Source organism: Cervus canadensis, chromosome 25 (assembly GCF_019320065.1).
Source record: "Cervus canadensis isolate Bull #8, Minnesota chromosome 25, ASM1932006v1, whole genome shotgun sequence".
NCBI classification, from domain to species: domain Eukaryota; kingdom Metazoa; phylum Chordata; class Mammalia; order Artiodactyla; family Cervidae; genus Cervus; species Cervus canadensis.
Genome location: NC_057410.1, coordinates 50,228,115 through 50,234,624, shown reverse-complemented (window position 1 = coordinate 50,234,624; position 6,510 = coordinate 50,228,115). Strand labels below are relative to the sequence as shown.

Here is a 6,510-nt window from a genome sequence, read left to right as displayed (position 1 = left end):
CTGCTTGCCTTTCACCTAAAAGCCCAAATTTAAAATCATAAAATGTTTGAACTCTAGTAATAGAAAAAAATCAATCCTAAATACATCAGTGACAATAGAAAGAAAACATGCAAGTTCCATAACAGCATTTGTTAGATGCTAAAGTCAACAGACTTGAATTTCTTGCCCTTAGCCTGTCTTATGTCATATAGAGTTAGAAGAACATTCAAAGAAAGATTCTGAGATTTTCTTGATTTATTGAAATGAGAGAAGAGAGTAACTGGACTTTAAAGACCTTTTGGAATTTTCCTACATCCACCTCTGGAATTAGGTTATTCCAAACCAACATTATAAGTGGAGCTATGAGCGGGGAGAAATAAGAGAAGAATGGGCCACGTCCGAGGAGGCTGTCGGCGAGCGGTGACAGACTGGCGGGTCAGAGCTGGACGCGATGGCGGACTGGGCTCGGGCTCAGAGCCCTGGTTCTGTGGAGGAGATTCCAGACCGAGAGAACAAGCGGAGGGCTGACAGCTTGGCCTCCAACGTCACCAGGCTCAAATCGCTGGCTCTGGACATTGACAGGGATGCGGAGGACCAGAACCGGTACCTGGACGGCATGGACTCAGCGTTCACAAGTATGACGGGCCTACTCACAGGGAGTGTGAAGCGGTTTCCACAATGGCGCGATCTGGGCGAGACAACCGGAAGCTTCTTTGTGTTATGGCTGTGGGCCTGATCGTGGCCTTCTTCATCCTCTCCTACCTCTTGTTGAGGGCAAGGACGGGAGCCAGTGGGAGCTGGCTTCTGTGGGTGCCTGGGGCAACCAGGATCTTCCTCTGTCTGGTGGTTTGGGCTCCGGAGAGCTTGTTTACAAAATACTCCTTTGAAATGATGAGCATGGCTTAGGAATCTTCTTCCTGCGTGGTTGGGAGCCTCTAACCCAGTGAGCTCATGTTAGCTGGTTCTGTGTGTGCAAGGGCCCTGTCCCTACGGGGTAGCCACGGCCCAGCTCCCTCTGCCACCTTGGGCTCTAGAAGCCCCAGCTGTGTTGGGTCCAAGCAGAGCATCTGGGAATCCTGGACACGGCCACCTGTGAGCAGCAGTCCTTTCCTCGGCCCTCAAGGTTCTGAACATCTCAAGGCTCCTCTGCGCTGTCTTGGTCTGGATGAGGCTGTGTCTGATATTTGAGTTGCCTGGAGCTGACACAGGAAGGGGGTGTGGCTGTGACGCTCCAATCATTGCTGTCACCTCCAACTGAGTGTCCTCAGCCCGGAGACTGCAGTTTCTCTGGCCAGGGCTGCTGGTCATCTGTGACCCAGCGAGATTCAAAGGTCCTGCTGAGCGGCCTCCTCCTGCCCTCCAATCCCACGACTGTAGCCAGACCCTCAGGGATGGGCAGGGGGTTGTGGATGAAGCAAGGATCTGCAGCCTTGGCTGAAGACTTGGGGTCCAGATCCTGGCAATGTATCCAGGAACAGAAACTAATGTTTTCATGGGATTCAGGATCTACCCAGCACCAGAGATCTGTTTCCAGGAGACTAAATCTCTAGAAACAGGTCCATCTGATGCTTAAGTCAGGAAGGTGTGAGGTGGGGCTTTTATGGGTGTAGGCAGGAGGTTTCTGGATAATGACTTTTTTTTAGGACCTATAGGTCACTTTTTGAGGGTTCGTGGGCAGCTTCCACTAAGCTAACCCTAACCCAGCAGTGTCTGCCCCGCTCTCCCTGGGCCCTCAGTGTCCACTTGGTCAGCCCCCTCCTCATATGAACTGAACTAACAGGCCCAGACAAACCAGTGGCTTCTTAGTACCTCACTGTGAGTCCCCAGTATCCTTGTCTTTCCATAAAAAACACTTGTAAGAAACAAAAAAAAAAAAAAAAAAAAAGAGAGAAAGAGAGAGAAAATGGGAAGTCTTGCTAGGATGACAAAAAAAGAGAAAAATGAGATAATTTTCAAAGAAAAAGATATACAGAAGTCAGGTAGTACAGGAACTACGAATGGGTGTAGGAAAAGGAACACGGGATCCATGTATTTGAAGAAACTGGAAAGGAAAGCAGGGTACCAAGTGCCAGGAAGCCCCTGATTTGAAGTATCTATTAATTATACCCATGGAAAAAATCCCCAGAAAATGTTCAGTTTCAAATGAATTATTCATATTGTTCAACAATATGGCTTTTTACTATGGGCTTTTTTCTCTGCCTGGAAATACCACTCCTTAGCACTTCATTTGGTTCAAGTGCTAAGGTGTCACCTCCTGTTTGGTCTTTGATTGACTCATAGTTATTACTGCATACAAAACACTACACTTTAAAAAAATAATAGACTATTTGGAATTATATATATATATATTATATATAATATATATATATAATATATATAGTATCTTGTAATGACCTATAGTGGAAAAGAATCTGAAAAAGAATTTGAATATGAATCACTTTGCTGCATACCTGAAACACTGCAAATCACTTATATCTCAATTAAAATCTTTAATGCAAAAATTGTAACTCGTTTGGCACTAAGCAAAGGTATTCAATAAGTGCCATTTTAAAAACTATACAGAATATAAATTGGGTAGTAAATTCATGTATAACTATTTTCGCTATTTTTTTTTTTAGTCTTATGTTAATAAGATGTTGAAAGTCATAAATTCTCTTCAGGAAAAAAAAAATGTTAATACATTTGTATATATACCTAACTTTGAACACAAGTGTTAAGAATAGCAGGGTATCTCAAAGTCAGCACTACTCACATTCTTTGTCTGGTTCACTGAAGACTGTTTAGCAGCATTCTAAATCCTCTATTTACTGGATTCCAGGAGCAATTCCCTCCCCTACAATGACAATAAAAGTGTCTTCAGACATTGCCAGATGTCTCCTCTGTGGCAAAATTGCCCAAACTTGAGAATTTCAAAAGATAACCTCACTGGACCACAACTAGGAAAGTCTGCATTGTATGAAAACTGATTTCAAAATACTACTACTTGGGGGTCCATTTCAATAAAGTGTGACTGAGAAAGGAAAGATATGACAAAAGGACAAAATGATTATGCATAAAAAGAAATTGATTAAACACAGTAGAGATTGGGTAAATGTTAAACATACATTTATTGCAGTTGTTCTAGGATTCAGAGAAGTTTTTAGTTGCTAATCTGATATAACAATTTATTATTTGTTTCTACCCTGTATTTAATTTACAAATTGGAACTTCAAAAATATATTTTTAAATTATTACTTGAAAAAATGCAATGACATTAAATTAATACAGAAATTGCCTATAAAACCAGGAACACAACTTATAGAGCTCTTTGCTAGTTACTCAGTCATTGATCCACATTACGAAGTCCCTTCAAGATACATAAATATGCAAATGAACATTGAGCAGGTACCCTTATTTGTAGGGCACTTGGCGCTACAAGGAAGTCCTATAAAGAGAAAGACAGGCATGATCTTTGTTTACAAATAAACCATTATCCACTGATATTTTCAGGAACACAGTTTAAAGTTTAGTTCTGGATCAATTTACTTTCTAAGCAAAAATTGTGAGGCAGAAAGCATGTGGACGTCCCTGGTGGGTGCAGTGGTTTAGAATCTGCCTTACAAAGCAGGGGATGTGGGTTTGATCCCTTGGCCCATAACTAAGACACACATGCCACAACCAAGACCAGACATAGCCAAATAAATAAAAACACTTTAGTCTCAGGAGCTCTCTTATGTTAAAGTTAAAGGGCTTGCTTGACTAGACTCAAGAATAGCTTAGTTCAGATGAAAGAAAAGGTTAATCATCATATCTCTGTGCAGACAATCTAACCAAATCATCTTCTCATTCTGGTTAGAACTGTGGACGCTGGAGGCGAGTAAGCTTGGGTTGGAACTCTGTCCCTGTCCTTGTAAATTATACCGCATGAGAAAAATCAGTCCCTTCTAATAACATATAGAAATCATAGACATTTACTGAGACTATGTGCTGGGACCATAGCAATAGTCACCTATATTAGTTATCAGTAAAGTGTAAAGTAAAGTAAAGTGTAAAGTTACCAGTAAAGTGTGTTAGTCGCCAAGTCGTGTCCAACTCTTTGTGACCCCATGGACTGTAGCTGCTAGGCTTCTCTGTCCATGGGATTCTACAGGCAGGAATACTGGAGTGGGTTGCCGTTTCCTTCTCCAAGTTATCAATAAAGGAACTAATATATATTGAAAACCTACCTGTGCAATCATTTTGCTAGGACTAATAAATAAAACAGCGATTAATTTTCTTTAAATAAGTAGCATAAATAATGCTAGTTTTACTACTGAAGAAACTTAATTCTCTGTAAAACTAAGAAACATATGCTTTTATGTTTTCAGTGAGTAATAGATCCCTGATAAACATGGTACTCAGCATGTCAATTGTATGGATCTCTCTTAATACACTATTACCAAACTAATGAGATACTGTTTCAGGCTTAAATATAAAATTTATAAATGATAAAGGTGATTTTTAGTTAGTGAAACAGATTTGGATATTTGTATGTGTTTACGATATGTGTACATTTTCAGTTTATTTATTAAGGAAGAAATTCCTAAAGATTTCCTTCCCTTGTGTCCTATGTTTTTGTTTCTTTGTTCCTTTGAGGCCAAAGATGTGTGTTTTGTTTTTCTGTGTATCCCCCAGTGCATCCTGCACAATGCCCTTATCTGATTGATCTCTGAGAGTGGAGTTTAAGTGAGGTAAATTGAATTGCATTGCTTTAAACTGAAAGCTCCTTTCAAAACTGCTTATTCCTGTGGATTCCTGGGGGATGCTGGAGTTGAAATGCTTCAGATAGCTATTTTTCATTACTGTATACAAAATCACTGAGAGGTTGGCACGAAGAAATGAAAATATCTTGACACAAAGAGTTAACGCGATTGGCAGGCCTTGCGTTATTAGAACAAAACGTCCATCTAAGGTATCTTGCTCAGTTCTAGAGCATTTGGTGTCATAGCCTGCTGCCTTCTTCATATAGATAATTATGATTTTTAATTGAAGTGTACATCAACTTTTAAGTACTGGTTTGGCCACTGCCATCACAGATGTGTAGTAACTCTTCAAATGAACCTGAATTGTCACTCTTAACCCCATAAATTAAGCTGCAAAATTACTTTTTAAAACTTCTCTCGGCTGCCACCTTGTGCTGGTTTTTCCAAGTAACAAAATTCAATCTTGAAAGAAATACAGGTTTTCAACCTCATTGAGGCTAGGAATTTACATATGAAGAGTAGATAATTTTGTGGTGAGATCAATAAAGACATAAAAATAGCATTTTATCTAAAATTAGCATTTATAATTACTGTCTTTTTTCCCTGTTATTTCTACAAGCAGTTTGGCACAATAAACTTGAGAAAAAATAAGAAAATTATTACCTCAAGCCCTACAAAATAAATGTGATATCATGACATTAATTTAAAAACTTTCTCTTTTGCACTGATAACTTTCTGAAAAGGTTGAAATTAGATTTGGCTGCTGAATGAATATTACTGTAATAAAAACTTGCATAAAAAAATTTAGAAATCCTGCTTCAACTCTGTTTTCATACCTGAAGACCCCTAAATCCAACCCAAGCTTGAATGGAATGCTGAACTCAAGCCTCGTTGTCCTCAGTTTAGTGAAACCCGGCACATCAGGAAATTCCACTCCTGGACAGATGTTAGCTATTATTTTCTATTGGTCAGGAAATAGACATTGTTACAATTCAAACTCAGAAGGAAATTATAGATGTTTTATCTTTCAGCAAAAAAAACAACCTAGATATAATGCAGATGTCTCACTGCAAAAATTTAATTTGAGGGCAAAAATTCCTAAGGAGACAGCATCAAAAAGAGAAGCCTCGGGTAATCTTTTTCCAGTCCAATTCTATATCAACAATAGCTTGATGTCTACATTCTTATGGACACTCACAAGTATTCACATTTATTACAAATTCTGGGAATAATATTTTGCACCTACTATCATATAGAATAGGGATTCCCTGGTGGCTCAGCTGGTAAAGAATAAGCCCACAATGTAGGGGACCTGGGTTCAATCCCTGGGTTGGGACGGTCCCCTGGAGGAGGGCAGGGCAACTCAATCCAGCATTCTTGTCCATGGGGTCACAAAGAGTGACTTTCACATGACTGAACAACTTTCACTTTTTCACTTTCATCATATAGGATAGTTTTCCATTACATTATTTTTTAAATCATTAGCTGTGTTATGGCCTTTGTTCTAAAGCCATAATAGTTGGAAGCAGTTCTAAGCAGTTGGAAAAGAATGCAAGACAGCATCATCTGAATTACTTTTTTTTAATTTATTGAACATGTGTCTTTCATGTGTCCAAGTTTCTCAAGGTTTGTGCTTTAATGACTTTATGAAATCTTTTCCATTGTGCCTTTGAAGTGGTCCTGTTTTCTTAATGGAAGAAGTATATTTAAATTGTCTGAGAGCCATGTTTTCTCCCTTTGCTTGTTGCCCAAGGATATGTGAGACTAGAAACTCTGTCAAAAATAGTCTTACTTTACTTGCTAGCACTCA

At 39.2% G+C, this 6,510-nt stretch overlaps 1 pseudogene; it reads left to right on the top strand.

Annotated features, from left to right (window-relative positions):
• The first annotated feature begins 376 nt into the window (after positions 1–376).
• On the top strand, positions 377–885 carry LOC122427200 (annotated as a pseudogene).
• The last annotated feature ends 5,625 nt before the right edge of the window (positions 886–6,510 follow it).